The 18,310-nt window shown below is 36.5% G+C and overlaps 1 protein-coding gene across 1 annotated transcript in view; it reads right to left on the bottom strand.

The window, feature by feature from the left end:
* Pde4b (phosphodiesterase 4B) overlaps positions 1 to 18,310 on the bottom strand; it is a 424,568-nt gene that overhangs the window by 153,326 nt on the left and 252,932 nt on the right. The window lies entirely within an intron of this gene.

Here is an 18,310-nt window from a genome sequence, read left to right as displayed (position 1 = left end):
TGATTTTAAGACATTTCTGACATATTCCAATTTGAAATAAATGTGGATCTTAGATTTATGTGTATAAATCTAAATTATATAAATTAAATTCATATAAATTATATATGTATATAATAATATATGATATATAATATAATATGTACTATGGTATCATATCTAAGATATATATATATATATATATATATATATATATATATATATATATACACACACACACACACATATATAGCCCTCAATCCAGTTCCTCACTAACAGTAGGTGTTCAGCTGACAGAAAATTCCTTCCAAGACCCTCATCTCTGTGACTTTTCTCAACCTCATGCTTCTTTCCTCTTCAAAGATCTCTACAAGTTAGATCAAAATTGAAAAGAAAATGAGAAGATGAATAAGAAAATCTAAGGATAATTTTTATTTTTATTTTTGCCTAAACAGAAGTTTTTCTTTGTTTAAAATCTAAACATAGTCCTAACACCAGATAGTTTCCTGAAAAAATAGTTGTTCCAGTTTTGAAGCTAGGGGACATTTCATGGGCCAAGAATAAAAAAAGTTTTTCACTTAATAAAATAGGAATGTGGCTTAGCTTCCAGTGTCTTCTTCCTTAGATCATATTATTTCTCTTACCACAGGTATATTTAGGAGGACACTTTCATTTTTTTATAATATTATTTTTTGTATAGTGGGTTTCTGTCTGGATGGAAGAAAATTCTGGAGAGACAAGCAAGACTAAACTATAGTGACTTTTTGGTTATGCTAATTAGTCTAAACTCTTCTGATGAAAGTGGAAAAAAATGGGAAGATTCTTTGTGACTATGAATGAGATCATCAGGTAAGCCTATATGCATGTCCAAAAAATCATTCAGGGACAATGTGACAAAAAAAAAAAAAAAAAAAGGATGAATGAAGTAGAAGTGCTCTAAATATACATAGGCGCCAAAAGCCACAAATTATCTTAAATTTCAAGTCAAAATAAATATATGGTAGAAGAGCAATGGACAGAAAAATAAGTCAACATTGGGAAGTCCAGCCACACATGTTGTCTCCTATCAAGCAGAAAGAAGAAAAACATTAATATTTAGAGTTGCTTCTTTCTTATTCATCTTCTTATTAATTTTCTTATTCATCTTCTTATTTTTCTTCTCCATTTTGGTCTAACTTGTAGAGATCTTTGAAGAGGAAAGAAGAACTCTAAAAATTAATATATAGAGTTGGTGATTGGTTACATATTCAAGTGTCAGAAAGGAGTTCCTAAAATGGAAAAGGCACAAATTATGTTACGTCAGTTCAAGAGACTCTATGTAGCTTACAATTTTGCAGTAATAATAAATGATTATGATGCTTAATCAAAAATTTCTATAAGAAGCCACAGATATATAGCAAAGATCTAGAGATGAAGATGTCCCATGGAATAACTAGGTATCAGGTCTGGGCACCAAAAATCCTAGCTACACACTTAATAGACATCTTAGTGTAAATGTTATAAGTAATTTCAGGATGGATAGTCTTTAGCTTAATGTATGGGGGGAAATACCTAGAATAGCGTTCTCTGTGAGGGCAACAAAATCATTCCAAAGAAGCAGCTCAGGTGCCTTGGTCCTTTCTTGAGACACTTATTCATGTTGTGCTGTTGAAATATCATCCTGTTCAGCTTAAAAACTCTGTTCAGCTTCCTTAGAAAGGAGATTTCCTTTAGGAATTTAACGATGCACAATGAAAGGATGTTTGTAGGAATGCAGACTAATTGATCACAATGTCTCTTAGACCCAAATAAATGAGCAGAACCTAATTTGGAAAAAAAGAAAATAAAAACAGAGAAAAGAAAAAGATAACAAAGAAAAAGAAAAGAAATTCTGGGTCTGAAAAATAAGCCACTACCAAGAGACAGGAACAAACCTGGATAGGCCTCCATAGACTTTGGAAACAATAAATACCACACTATGGTGTGCTGTCTAGACTTCCCCAGCAGGTGCCCTGAAAGGTTTTCAGCTTTGAGGAAGATCCAGAGCAAGAGGGGGTCTTACTGCTGTTCTGTGCTGCAGTCAAAGCAGCCATTCCACTTTGTCCTTTTTATTGATTTTATCAATTATGCTCTAAGTGTTAGCATAGACTGGGGAACTGTATGGAGTCTACAGTAGGCCTCAGAAAGAATATCAGGATGGAAATTGTTGTGGTTTGGATATGAAGTATTCCCCAAAGACTCATGTGTTTAACTCTTGGTCCCCAATGCATCAATGTTCAGAGGCAGGGCTTCTAGGGGATGACTGAATGGATCATGAAGGCTCTAACCTTGTCAGTGGATTAATCCATTTGATGGATTAATAATTTGGATGCATCACAGGGATCGATGTAAACTGGAGAAGGTGAGACCTAGTTGGAGGAAGGAGGTCACTGGAAGTGTGCCTTGGAAGCATATTTCCCTTCCTCTCTGCCTCTATATGCTTCTTGGCCACCATATGCTGGGCAGTTTTTATCTGCCTTGTTTTTCTAACATGATGTTCCGCATCACTTCATGCCCAAAGCAAAGGAGCCAGATGATCATTGACAGAAACTTCTGAAATCATGAGCCAAAATAAATATTTCCTCTTTTAAGTTGTTTGTGTCAGGTATTTGGACCACAGAAATAAAAAGCCAACTAAATGCAGAAGTCTCCAGAATCTGTGTCAACTCAACATATAATTGATGAGAGGACCAGGATTGTTCAAGGATGTCAGTGAACACAAAAGAAATGACATCATGGAGTTTACATTCTAATAGGGGGAAAAGACAATAAAAATAATAAATAATTAAAATATATAGTATGTTAGAAAGTAATGAATGCTATAGAAAAAAATTAAAAAGTAGAGTAGGATCAGGAGTTCTAGTGGGATAGGAGGAGACAGCAGGTTTCCTTGGGAATGTTTAATTTGAGAAAAGGCCTGGAAGAAGTCAGAGAGTTAGCCATGTGGATGTGGAGATGGGGAGCATTTCAGACAAAGGAAACAGCCCAAGCTAGTCTCAGGGCAGGAGTGTGCATACGTGGCTTGTGTGAATAACAGTATGGAAGTCTCTGTAGTCGAAAAGAAAAGAGGGAGAAGGAAATCAGAATTCAGAGAAGAAATGGCAGGCCCAGCCAAAAGGGCTTTTAGGAGAGGAAGAAGACTCAAGGTTTGGTACCAATTGTAGACAGATTCTGTGACATGAACTAGGAGAGGTCGCCTAAGGGTGGTCACAAAAGAAAGGGAAAGAAAATTTTCCCAGTGACTGAACCCTTTGGTGTCATCCTTCTTGAAAGAGGAGACTAAGGTGTAAATCCAAATTTATTCACTTGTTATTACATAGGGGAGTACGGATAAACATTGAGGGAGTCAGATGAATTCTCTGGAGTACTTTTAGATACTCCATGACAGTTGTTGAAGGCACGGCAAGTGTATGTCAGTGCTATGCATTCAGGATATCAAGGACAAGACCCACCAAGAATAAAGGTTTGAACTTCTCCCTGGGTAAGAATATGTACCTGCTGGAATGCAGACTGAATTTATCAGTTCACCTGGAATGAGACACCTGGTGAACACCAGTGTCATTTTATCCCCTACACTAAAGAATACCACAAAATTGGGAGAAAAACTAGAAGTTAAGTAAACCTGTCACATACTGACTGTATCATGGTGGACAAGTTGCTCAGCTCCACTAAGCTGCACTTAATTTATAAATCAGAGCTAATTAAAGTCCCTACATGAAAACTGGCTGAGAGGATTAAATGAGATGAGGCAGGCATAGAACTTAGCACAGTGTTATTTTATTATTAGGAAACTACTATCATTTACTGTATTACAGTGTTACTATTTAATTGGCTTTAGATAGAAGAATAGGTAATTTATCACTAGCCAAGAAGTATATGAGTCCAGATGCTAATACCTGGGGGAGGGGGGTCTGTAAAAGTCCTCTTTTGATAACTTTAACATACCCAGTGAAGAAGAAATCATTGATAGAGGTTGGGGATGGAAGAGGAAGTGTCGATGGGTTATAAACCAGTGAATTCATAAAATACTCATTCAGAATTTTAGAGAGAGTAGACTTGGAATGTACAGATTGATTGCCAATAGAAGTCTATTCCATTTGCACAAGAAGTTGCATCTGACTAGTGAGTGAGTCTCAGGAAAGACTAAATCCATAAACCCTTTCATATTGTGTTTGCACCAAATGGGGGTCAGGTGATCCTGTGGCCAATCTGTCCATTGTGAATGGAGTGTCTTCTCCATTCCATTCCCAGATTTGAACTTAGTCATACACCACCATTCATACTCCATTCCATTCTCTATTCCCAGATTTGAACTCAGTCCTATACTATCCTAGGGTGCTAGTCAGCAGGAGGAAAAGATCAAGAAAGTCTTGATGTTACAATGAGAAGGCAAGAGCTTTTGATCCACACCTGAAGTGTGTCTTCTGCTGATCTACTATTCCTGCCCAGCTCAGATCAATGGCCTTGCTAGAAGTTTCTTAGGTACAGCTGTATAAAGATGAAGAGGAAATGGAATAGGTACTATAAAGTGAGTCATGCATAACTAATGATGGTTTTATTAGCAGGAGCAGAAATAGAGAGTCAAGTGTGGGCAGCTGTGACAGGAGAATTAGCAGCGGACTGATTTTGCTATATGACCCTGGCAGCTGCTTAGCTTTCCTTGTACCTGTTTGTTTGCTCAACATTCTTCTACAGGTTCCCGGGGATTGTATGAACTTCTCTATATCCTGTCCACAAATTCACACACTTTTAGTGGTGAAACTGAATGGGTTTCAGTTGCTAGGAACTAAGAAGCTTGACTGATACAGTGATGAATTTGACTTGCGTGGGAACTGAAAAGATCACTGACCCTAAAAGCAATGTAATCCAGGGGAAGGGTGTATTGTAATGAAAATTGTTACTTAGTGTAACGTATAACCAAAAATACTGGCCAGTAGCTTAAGTTTGAGAAATTAGCTGATGTCATGTTATTTCCATGAGATAGGGCTGTAACCTTGGGAAAATTACTGCAGATAATTGAAAACTGCTATCCTCCCTTATTTTAAATGTGGTTAAAGGAGATAACATATGAAACTTCCTAGTATGTTGTAGAGAATAAATAATGGTTTTGATAAATAACTAAACTGGATGGATGCACGATACCATAAGTAATATACCGTGCAAGCTTTCTTCTGAGTGAAGCAGAGTTTAGTAATTCTTTGCATGTAGATTGTATGACAAGAAATTGCCATCAAATTGAAGGGTGACAAGAAATTGCCAAATTGAAAGGTTTTTATCTATAAAATGAACATGAAGAAGGTCTAAGCTTTATAAGGTAGTCTGGAATAAGACTAAAGATTCATATTACAGCTTACATCATTGAGCATGACCTCATGTTGTTGAAAGAAACTGAAGCTTATATGGCTATTTAGAATTAGAGCCTGTTCTTCGGAGTCAGCACTGTCCTGATCTTACTAATTAAAAAACTGGGGCATGCAAGTGCCTTCTCTAAACTTGAGATTTTCATCTATAAATGAAAGTATATATTATACATTCCTCAAAGAGTTGATATGAGAATTACATGAGATGATGCAAGCAAAGCATTCAGAATAGTATTGTTTTATAATTTATGACCCAATGGGTTTTTTTTTAACATTTATTCAATTGACCTATTTATTTGTGATAGCTTTCCATTAAACAACAGATAGAACATTTAGGTGACTTTGGAGGAGCAAAAACTATATTATAGGAAATTTAATATGCTTATTGCATGGTTCTAGTTATAACAATAAACTTACTATGTTAAAACATATCTTAGGTTCCCCATGGGTACAAAGACAAAGAAACAGGGACTTCTAAAGGGGAAGAGTAGCATAGCTTCTCTTGACAATTATCTTAGAACTCGTCCCAGAAGAATTTTCAAAGAGTCACACACATATTAATAACCTGTGTGGGCACTTCTGTCCATGGTCCAGTTAACTAGAAGTTGGTACTACCTGGATCATGAAATCTTTGAGGATTCACCAATCTCTCTATTCCCATGGTCTGCCACAGCCTAACACTCAACTCAGATAGTTGGCATGGGGGTGGGAGAGAATAAAAGCAACCACAATCAATAATTGCTTATGTAAGAGAGCTATGCTTGTCCCTCAAGGTTCCCATAAGGGAGTCTTAAGTAGTGGCTAAAAATGGCAGAAAATACTGAAGAGAACACACACAGAGAGCATGCAACACTAGCAACACAGACTATTTATACAGGAAGCTGTTATAAGTAGTAGAAAAATATACCATGTCATTGTGAAAATAAGAGGTTTCCCTTAGGATTTATTTAAAATTAGTCTAAGTAATTGAGCCATACAAAAGATACAGAAGTCACATTTCAACACCTAGGAAGCTACACTATTAATTGGTAAAATCAAATATAAAGAGGATAAACAAGCTGAGATCAAACCTTATGATTCTTTGTGCAATTGTGAAGACTTAATTTCAGGATACGAATGTACTCAAAGAGTATTTTGTAATTACAAACCAATAAGAAGATCCAACCAGGAGGAATAATTATATAATTTCTGCATGGCTTCATTGTGCGAGGCTTAGAGAATTGCAATAAATAGATTCCTCTATCATTATGACTGCAACTGGCAATGACTCACCATTACAACTGGGACCACATCCTAGAATAGTTTTTTTCCCCCCTTGGTGTATCTTATAAAAAATTAAGCAGACTGTAGTTCCCAGTAACTTAAAAATTTTGTAGAAAACCCTGAAACTTGATTCCATCTCTGAGATTCTTGCCAGTAACAAGGTCAGCAATAGAGTTATGATACAAGAAATTTCTGTTTTGAAATGGTTTCCATTTGCCTTAAAGTGCTGATCTTAACTGGTAGGAAACTAATTTATATTTTCAGTGACCTGTGATTCATGAATATTTATGAGAGCAAAATGCCACCTGTGTAAATAATTGGGGTTCAGTTCTTAAATTCTTGAGACTAATGCTATAAATCACATTAAGAAACATTTAATTTGCATGAATTTCAATCAGTGAATATTATAACAGCCTCATTATAAATCTGCCTATTATTAATAAGAAATGATGGCATGAAAAGTCTAAAAATCTAATAGATCAAAAAGAAGCAACATGACAACACAAGTTACTCAAAAAATAAAAATACAAATCTTAAGCTTTTGATCATCCATTAATCTCAATATGAGTCAAGAATTTATAAATGTTTGCTCTCTGAGTTACATGTATTTAATCAGTTCCATTACTAATTCCAGAAATGTGGTGGCTGGATAAAAAAAAAAAATGTAGCATTTTGTTTCAGTACAACTCTTAGTAATCTTTCACCACACAGTGGGCTCAGCCTTGAATTTTTTTGCCCAAAGACATAACAAAGCACTAAAGGACAGCTAGGGTGATCAGTCCATTATAAGGCATGCTGTAACACAGCCCTTGTTCATGTTTACTCTGTAACCTATCTTACTGTTTAAACTCCCATGAAAGAGTTTGAAAGACAAATGAAACCAGTTCTTGATCACACAGCCTCTGAATTTTACACATGATGAGATTAGTTGCCCTATGGCTAATCAGCTGTGTCAACAAAAGCCACCCTCAGATTTATATCCCAACTCTGCCACTCACCTGTCTCCTCGCCTGTGATAAATTACTAAAAAGGCATATTTCTGAACCCAGCCAGCAGCTAGCAAAATGAATTCAAGGTCATTATAATAGATGAACTGCATTTTCCAATATTACTTATTATTATCCCTTTCAAAGGATTGTGTTAAGATAGAAAATGATCCAGAAGGCTTGGTACAGTTAGCCTGACCTGAGCTTCTTGCTGCTTCCTCTACCTTCCTTTTTAGGGTTAGTGGCACACCTCCATTCTTTGGTCCTTGGGCTCTACTTCAGATGCCATGCTGGGACATGGAGTTGGGCCACCTTGCTCCTTTAGATGTTTTGTCTGTTTTCTGTGCCAAAGAGCCTCCTGTTGTTGGTTATTGAAACTAGTTCATAACTGCATATCTCTCCTAGGTATATTCTGAGTTTTCCTGAAGAAAATTGGATTGGGAGGAGAAACAAAGAGGGGCTTCTGAGAGAATATGCCCTGGTATGAGGGTGCCTGGGTGCAGGCTATGAGGAGGATCCATTGTCTAGGGAAAAGGAGAGACTATGCCCGATCATTTGGAAGCCATATTGTCACCCTTACCCAACTAATGCCTTGATTTCCAAAATGTTGGTTCAGCTCCCCCCCCCCCAACCCTCGCCTTTGTCCCTGTAATCAGTGAATGTCTATAAAATCACTTGCTGGAGAGATGTTGCTGCATACTTGAAAAGTATGCCTTGAAGAGTAACAGCAGAGAAAGTCTCCCTGAATGCAGAAGAATACCAGGGGCGGCATCAGGACATGGACTCCATGGAATAGGTTAAAATCTGACTAGAAAGGACTATTTGCTGGTTGCATGACTTTTGTTTCCTTTTTTTTTCCATTGGAAAAATAAGGACATCAATAATAATACCATGTTTCATAGCATTGTTGGGATGATGAAATGGAATGAAAACTATGAAAGTATGTTGTAACCTGTAGAGAACTGTAGGCAGGTTAATAAATATCACTATACGGTGGGAGTGAATAACCAACATTATGTAAAGTTCTTATCAGTAGAGTACTTGCTTCGTGCTACTTATTATAGTTGCCATTACTTTGTAGTTATTGCAGGGTGGGGAATGCAGTGGATGAGTGCAAAGGGTGAAATATTCATTGCAAAAAGCAAGAATTTTATAAACAGAATGGTGTTAACAACATTAAAACATATAAGCTCGAGTAGGGGACCAGAAGAAAATATATCAAAATGTTACCAGTAACTAGCACCCTGTGAAGTAATTATAGGTTTAGAAGGGAGATGTATTGGAATGTCTGTCCCCACTTCCAAGTCCACTTGGATGCAATGGAAGCAACTTTGCCCTTTCATCAGAATCTTCTACCTGTCCTGGGCTATGCATTGACCTAAATTGGGCCCACAAATCTCTTTCTGAAGAATCTAGGTATGGAATGGTGAGAGACTATGATAAGTAGTTGTTGTTTTTTTTTTTTTTTTCCTGCATAGGTGGGGCCATAAATTCTAAAACTTGAGGGATTTGGTCGTGTTTTCTGCTACACAGCTAAAAAGACTAGACTATCCAAGATGGTTGAGAACACAGCAGAAGCATAGAGAAGAGCAGGAAGAGCCTACAAGTGAGTCCTAATGGTCTCTGAGGCTTTGGAAACATGTGCTCTCCTACCCATAGATTCTCTGAGACACCTCATGATACCCGCAACAAATGCCACTTTTTGCTTTATCTAATTTGAATTTGTTTTATGAGTATTTTACCAACTACAAGGAAATTTTTTTCTTTATAACTTTTTGTTAATTTTATAAATTTTCCATAGTGGACACACATTTCTTTTATAAATAGAAAAAAAATATTAAGTTATGGATGTGAGAGATGTATAGAAAAATAAGATGTGGAGTCTCTGATACCAGCTATTTTCCAATCTCTCAGAAGAGAGCTGATATAGATGAGGTTTAAGAAATGACTTCTATATCCAGAGATTACTAGAAAAGGAAACTGGAGCCCACGGCAGAAGAGTAGCCACTTGGTTTGTTCTTAAGTCTCCAGATTCAAATTAACATTAGTGACATTAATAGGGTATTAATATAAAGCCACAGCCTACTTGATCTCCACTCACATTCTTCTTGCAACTGCGTACTTTCTTATAGCAGTCATGGACTTGATCCAAAAAAGCTCTTTGCAGAAAGTATTAAAAGCAATGTGATTTCCTTGGCTTGCTCTCTTCATTTGGTTCAAGCACACTCAACAGAATTTTGCCAACTCAACGGAAACCTGTTCCTTTCTATTCTAGTGAAACAGAAGTAAAATTTGAACAGAAATATATAGCATTTGGATCTTCTTTTTCTTTCTTGAATTAAGTGCTAGTGAATTTGAATACTTTCAGGATAAATTATAGGTTATAGGGAATTCTAAATTTTATCTATGAACTGCTTGTCTGCTTTCCTTAATATCTTATATTTATTGTTCTTTTTTTTTTTTTTGATCTTTGGAGGGAAAGAACAAATTTACACAAAACAGAGGAGCCAAGAAACAAAAAGAGTATTTAGTAGGAACCGATGCTCTTTGAGATTTATGTTCTCTCACAGTAGCACAGAAAAAGATCAAAGAGTTAGTCCTGCACCATAGTTTAGGTGAGAAACATTATTTCTGAGTAGTGTTCTATTTTAAATAAGCATATATATGATGTGTGTCTCTGGCTGGTATTTTTTATTCCCTCTAACAATAGGAAATTCTGCTGCTAGTTATGAAAGTAACATCTGAAGGTTATTTTGCTTTTTGACTGGGAGAATTAAGTTGATTTATCATCTGTTATGGCCAAGAATATGTCTCTAGGCTGCGTGTACAATTAGACACAGTCCCTTTACAAGTGCAAAAAAGAGGGGAAAAAAACACAAGCTTTTTCAAATACATTTTTTAATTCTAAATAAAGATATCTAATTTAGGCCTTAAGTGGGAGATTCACAAATATCTATACCTTCCAGCTGCATTGAAATTAAATTACCAAGAGTGATATTCCTATTTGGCAAATTCAAGAGGGTCTGCAGCAACACAATTGGGTCCAGATTTCAATCTTTGAAATCTGATTTAGCAAAGTCAATTACTGGCCTGACTTCAAATTGCTATGGTTTTCACTCCTTTAAAAAAAAATGTTTTCTTTATCCCCGACTCCTGCTTATGCTTTTTAATTTTGGTGTTTTTATGTTCCATTTGCTTCTTCTTGTTGTTGTTGTTCTTTTTACTTTCTCTTTAGCAAATCAGCAAGATTTTCATCTAAAACAGAAATGTCAGAAGCAAAGTACCTGCAGAATTCTTTTGTTCACACTGGGACAACTGATCTTCCCTTGCAGTGTTGTGCTGGCCTGAGGGCCACATCCTTCTGCAGAAGTCCTTAGTGTCTGAAGCTTTGACCACATCACAAGATGAGGACTGAGCCCTCCTATGCCCTAGGCAGCATCTGTCTGGGAGAGCAACAATGTCTGAGTCCCAGCACTGTAGACTGTGGATGCAGAAAAAGGCCTATCACATCATTCTCTTGCTTTAGAATGAAGTAAATAAGATCCAGAGAAGAAAAGTGTCAAGCCTCAGGTTATGTAGTTTGTGGAGAGCTGATCCTGCACTCAGGGTTCCTGGATTCCTGTGTAGAATTCTTTCTCATCCCATCTGGCCTTGGCAGGCAGTAATCAATCTTCACTTTCAAAGCTATATACTTTTTTTTTCTTTTTAAAACTTAATTCCCCAAAAAAGCAACACGTTCTCAGAGACTTATAGCTTTGTGTCATTATCAACTAATCAATATCACTCTTGGAAAGAAATTCAATAAAACGTTCTATCAAAGAGCTTCAGCTGAGTCTTGCAGGGGTCCCTTAAGTCCATTGAACGTACTGGTTTTGGTCATCCGACCCTGACTAACAAGATAGGCAAAGAAACAGAGTCCCGAAGGTAGAAGTAGGCAATGAAGTTGCCAAGACATCATCAGTGCTACGAATCTTATGATTTAGGTGACATATTTTCATTTTACAGAAGAGAAAGCTGAGGTTAGAGAGGCTAAGTCATTTTTCATAGGATCTGCATGGGAAAGCCATGGCAAAGTTAAGATCTCAACTAGGAACACTTTGACTGCAAAGCTCATGTTCCTTGAACCAAATGTTTGTAAACCAAGTAAAAAGACAGGGAAGGATCTCTTTAGAAAGATCTAAAATTTTATTCACTGATTTTAAAGTCTCTGACATAAAAAAAATTCCTGAATAATTCCTCTGGCCCTTAGACAGTATTCCCCCTGGAAGGTCAAGTAGTTAAAGGATTCCTTTTAGTCATGTTGTTAATAAATAAAACCATGTTATTTAGACCTTTGGTTGCATTTGTCAGTCAAAGATATCACTGATTTTCTCTCCCCCCTAGGGAAATATTTTACAAGGACCTGTGTGCCCGGGAAAAATATAAATTTTTCAGAGTAGTTCTGTTCTCCTGGTGCCAGGGAGACATTTTATTGGCTCCAGAAGGTCGCCTTAGTCACATCTCGGTACATTTGTCATTATCAGATTGCTCATCAGAAGAGATCAAGCATTAAACTCCAAGCAGTAAGCTTTGCACCATTGATTATTCATTTTAGGAAAGTTGTTTTTAGACACATTTTAAAAAGATGTGCAACAAATGGATAACAGAAATGTTCCTGAAGAGATGAATGTAAATCAAAATTGGGTTTAAATTTTTTTAAAATTCACAATTAAAATTATTAATAGTAATGATTCACAGTTACATAGAGTTCAACAGTTGTCTAAATATTTTCATGTATATAATCTCATTTAATTCTCACAAACACTCCTTCAGTAAAATCCAAGCACATGTGGATATGTTATAAATTGAGCTAGGCCCTGGAGATAGGAAAATAAATAAATAAATAATGGTCTTTTTCCTCAAAGACCTCACTATTAAAATTACTATCATCTTCTGTAACATATGAGAAAAGTAAGGCTCAGAAATTCCAATATATGTTTTCATTAAGTCCTTTTATAACCAGGGCTGAACCTGGGGTTGTTTGGTAACTAAAATTAATTGTGTTTCTACCTAAGCTCTGCTTAGCCTGAGAGTATAAACTTACAGTGAAGCAGGCATGGACATATTTCATTCAATTATTTTCTTTAATTGTTGTTTTGGGTTCATAATTTTTATGAATTTGGAATTTTTAAGAAAATGTACACTTTTATAATCTCTCTTGCTATCAATACAATGCTTTGCATTTCTATTGATAAAAGAAAGTATTATCATTACATGTTGGCTTAAATAGAAACAAAATCCAAGTTAAAATATCTAAGATATTCAGCCATGCACTTTATAGGTCATTAACAGCTAAGTATGCCTATATATATATATATATATATATATATATATATATATATATATTATTTTAGGTCTCACAGCTGTGACAATGAAGACTTGCAGAGAGCCATGTGTGCAAAAGGCAGGTTGCAAAAGGACAAGATAAAAAGAAATGATGAAGAAAGATTCAAGGAATTTGGCTTTGATGTGAAAGATGAATAGCATCTTGATGGCAGTTTTCATGTACATGAGGAGGTATTGTACTCTTTGTTTTTTTACCCCTAAGGACAGGCAAAATGAGTTCAAACTGAAGCCCTAGGGATTTAGATTAGCTAAGAAAAATGATTTGCTGACAGGTGAGATTCCAGTTACTGGAACAAGATACCAAGAGAAGTTGTGGACTCTCTCTTAAAAAGAAAAGAAAGATTTCTAATTTCTTTTTTAAGTTTCAAATGTGACATGGCCCTCGGCAGAAAGTTGGACTACATGGCTCCAAGTTTCCTTCCAGCTTAATGATGATTACTCTGATGTCTTCAGCCATGCAAAGCATTTTTGCATGGTATACCCGGCCTCCCTTTTACTTCCCATATAAGAATTCTGTAGAAGTAGTAACTTCAATTCATGGGTTTTTTCCAAAGGTCAGCTACAGTCAGTTTAAAGGTGCCTTTATCATTGTTTCTAAAGGTTACAAGACTGAATGTAGGAAATTGCTAACATTTTAAAAACTGTTGTCTCTTTCATTCATTAAGTTTCATAATGACTCTAAATGCAGAATCCAGTGGAAATTGTTATTTTAAAGCTCTGAGATGAGAATATCCACTTTCAAGTGTCCCCCAAGTTTCAGGCTTTCTCTCACCAAGTTAAAAAGATCTTGGTCTTCAGAGGATGATTGGAAGCCAGGGACACACAGATGAATGGGCAGGAATGGATACCATGAACCCAGGATATTATTTCACCCAGTCATGGGTTTGAAAATCAAGAAAGGAATTGTGCAGGATCATACAGCTTAATAAGTACACATTTTACATTAGAATTCCAGTCTTTTGGCTTCCTATTCAGGGACTATTTCATAAAATGTAGTTTTCATTTTTGAAAACCAAAAGAAAAGCAATTTTTAAAAAACCCTCATATTCAAAATATATCCAGATGTTTAAAAGGTCAATCAACATGAAATTCCTTTTAGAAGCCTCTGATTTTCTTTCCATCTGATGATCATAAAATCAGGTATCTTCCTGCACCAACAGACATATATCAGTAATTTGATTAATATGCAACTACGATATTGTAGTTCTGTGTACAAATATAATCCATATCTTTTCTTATGGGTTTTCTATGTCAACTTGCCAATTTTCTATAACTGTTAAAAGTAGGCTTCAGAGGCAGAAAAAAACTCTGGGTTAACCTCAAATTTTTCACGTCCAAATAGCTGTATGATTTGGAGCAAGTAACTCAACCTTTTTTGTTTCTTCTTCTGAAAAATGAGGATAAGAATATTTACCTGGACTGACTGAGGTATTAGGATGTGCTAGATGCTCAACACAGCAAGGGCAGGCACTGAGCACTCAGTAAACTATAGTAGCTGCTGTTGTTACCATTGTCATTGTCATGGACCTCAACACTCAGAAAGTTACCCTGAATGAATAAGCTAGGCAGCCTTTCTAGTAGGCATAAAGGATAAAAGGTTCTTAGAACAATGAAACTTTCTTCTAAAGCTCTGAAAGCCATGCCTCCATTGTCAAAAGAATATTCAGTTGAAAAGACATTCCCTGTGTTTCCGGAGGACCTAATACATGCCAGAGGAAGGAGAGGATCCTGCTCTTTAAGGGTTTCATGGCTTCAGAAGTCAAACAGTCATCTACAGAAACAAATACAATACAACATGGAAAAGAACAGTAAGGACAATGCACAGTGAGAGGGAGCTAGAAGAATGGGAAGGGTGTTGGGCAGAATAGGGAAAGGTTTGCCAGAGACTGTGAACAGTCCAACTGTATCTAAATTCTAAGCAAAATAACAAGGGATGATGATTACTATGCAGCTTTGTTGTTAAACTGAAATTTTATTGACAAAAACAAGTTGCTGATCAAGTTAGCTACTTAACTGCCTCATCTCCATTCAGCTGGGCTGAAAGAATCACATCCTCGATAGGGAGTGGGACAGAGAGTGAGACAGAGAGAGGCAGAGATATTTGGGGCACCAAGCCCTTAAACATACACACACATATATAGTATTTACGGTATTTATTGAGTCAGACTTTTTCAGTGAATCTGCAATTCACGGGGAAGGATATTTGGTGGGTCATTATCAATGTGAAAAAGCCATTTTATAGCATCCTATTTTTACTAAGAGGACTCCTCAAAGACAATCATGCAGGTAATGTTTTCAGATCTCCACTTTTGCTTGCATGTGAGTTCTCGTTCTTACCTTGATGAAAGACACATAAAGGGGGGTCATTACTGATATCCCCAGGGATTCTATTGACTGGATGGTAATCTGATTATATGGCTCATGTTTACTTAGATGTGAAGTAAGATTTTAAATTCTGCTAATTTTTAAATAAATGTGGTTAAAAAAACTTACTAATAACATGATCAACAGATTAAGCCTGTTAAATAAAGTTCTGCACTTAAAGCACCCGCATTCTCTGTAATAAATCATTTATATTAATAACCCGAATAGATGGTCAAATGTTTAAAGCATTAAATGCTTATGATGATACAGCTTGCAAAATGTATTAACACATAAGACATGATCTTTCTCCATTAGGCACAGGAATCTGTATATAAGAATTAAGGGCTCCCAATGTAACATGCAGTATCATTTTTCAGAGCATATACTACAATAGCATATAAGCCAAAATCACAGCAACAATGAGATAAAAAGATTATATGGCAAGGTAAGTTCTAATCAGCATATATATTAGTCATTTCCTTTGAAATAACTTTCCTGAGACTATTTGAAAACTCACAATGAATATAAACATATTTCAATTAATTGATTTTAAATAAGTAAATTTGGAAACAATTTACCAGATTAACATCTTGAAATATTATTATATTACTATGAAAACACACTAAAAACACCATTCTGAACTCATAATAATAATCTCTCTCTCTTTTTTTTTTTTTTGATCCAGGGATTGAACTCAGGGGCACTCAACCACTGAGCCACACATCCCCAATCCCCCCCCTTTTTTGTATTTTATTTAGAGACAGATCCTCAATGAGTTGCTTAGCACCTCTCTTTTGCTGAGGTTGACTTTGCACTTGTGATCCTCCTGTCTCAGCCTCTTGAGCTGCTGGAATCATAATGATAACCTTCAGGTAGCACTTCCTTGCTTTGCCATGAGAAGCACTACTGGTGCACCAGAGAAGGTGAACTTTGTAGAGAAAGTGCCTTTTTAACTAAAGGGTGATGGGCATATTTTGTTCAAGCAGAGAAATTCCCAAGTCAGTTCTCAATCTTCTTTCATTCAGAGCTACCTGCTAGTAAGTACTGTTCATTCTACCCCACAGTATTTGGAGAATCTTTTCTCTCCTTTTCATTTCGTCCTATATTGACTGAAAGACCTAGGAAGGCAGAGAATTTAGCCAGTCTGTTATTACTATATTCTCAGACTTAGAAGAATGCCTAATTGATGGTTGATATTCAATAAATATATTTAAGCAAATGAATGAATTTATAATAGTCTCAATTTATTGTTCTCTCAACCTCCTCCCTTCCTGTGGAACCTCCTAATTGGCATCAGAAGCCAGGTTTTCTTTTCTCTTTCGCACCTTATACAAGACTGCTTAAGCTTGTATAAAGCACAGATTTGTTTCATTCCTTTGCTTGAGGCATTTAAATGCAAATGCCTCCTTATTATTAGAAACTCCTCACGCTGGCATGCTGGCATATAAGAATTGCCACTAATGGACCTAGCCTGCCTTTCACCAGATCCCAGTCTTCAAACAGTACTGTGTCCCTCCTGTCAGCCCTCGGACCATCTTGTGTATTTGATTCTGTTCATGCAGGTCTCTTGGCCCAAAATGGTCTTACCATCACCTTTACCTATTGAGCTATTACCAGCTCTTAAATATTTCTCTTGAAATGCTCCCTCATTCAAGATCCACTGTCAGGTGCCATTATCTATGATATCGCTAAGGATATCCCCATTTGTGTTATGCATCTTGTGATACAGTCAATGCCTGGATCCACGTCTTATCCCCAGTTTGCTAAGCTTCCTGAGTCCAACAATTATGTATTACTCATCTTTTACCCTAAAGCACCTACCACGTGTAAAAAATGGTCATTACCTATCTGCTATATTGAAATGATTTCAAAAGGGAGGTCGTCGGATCGGATAAAACGGTGATCATTAAATTAGCTACTTGTATTCACTGTCTCTATAGCTTAATTAGGAAAATGAAAGTGATGATGTTTTGTAAACTTTAAAGAACTATAAAGATTGAGTTGTTTGAATCATATGCCACAGAGCTGGTTGCACGAATAAGAAATCAAAGCTACTTAGTTATTGTCTTTCCCTGCTATTTCTGGTGGAGAATGGGGAATAGAGTAAGAGATCATTTCCCTTTCCTCAGCAGCCAAATTTCCCAGCAGGGGAGACATTAACATTCGAACATACTTTAACACCAATGCTCAGTCATGTCACTAAAATGCTATGTGACAGGATTTAGAAAAATTCCCTATCATATTTTGGGGATTAGAGTTTATCATGCATTTAATGTATTAAGCTCATCAAGAAGCTTTGGTTTAGTTTTATAATTTTTTTTAAAACAAATCTCCAAATAAACAAAAAAACCTTTCTTGGAAAACACTGTAACTCCCATCTATGCTCCTGTCATTGTCTATGGGGGGCCCCTATTTAAGACTCAGGACAAGAGGCTGCATATGAAGAGGAGAGGAGGGAACTGTACTGGGGATTAGTTTGGCTACTGGCCCTGTCTCAAGGGAAGCTATTTCTCAGGCCATTTTCTGCTTCAGATACTCCTGATTTTAGAGACAAGCTGAATACAGGTTATGATATCTGAGAATCCTGGACAAATGTGGCTCATTGGGATATAATCTGATTTCAGAAGGGCTTACGCAATTCACATTCCTTGTCTGAGGCTTTCCCACATTGCTGGGTAACTGATGATATTTCTTTTCTTCTCTTTCTTGCTTTTTTTTTTTTTTAATGCAGGAAAGAAGAAAACATCTGCCCATTATCTGAGACAACAGAGCAGCCACCTCTTTGGAGTGAGGGCTGGGTTATGAATCAGTGTTTATCTGCTTCTTCCTTTCATTTACGTGCAGGTTTACTAGACACCCTGGGCTGGTTTGAAACCTCCCAATGACGTCAATGGAGCAGAGAAATTGGAGCAGCGGAGACAGCTGCAATGCACCAAGTCTACTGAGGTTTTATTCTCT

Source organism: Marmota flaviventris, chromosome 10 (genome assembly GCF_047511675.1).
Source record: "Marmota flaviventris isolate mMarFla1 chromosome 10, mMarFla1.hap1, whole genome shotgun sequence".
Classification (NCBI taxonomy): domain Eukaryota; kingdom Metazoa; phylum Chordata; class Mammalia; order Rodentia; family Sciuridae; genus Marmota; species Marmota flaviventris.
This window is presented reverse-complemented; position numbering and strand designations above follow the sequence as displayed.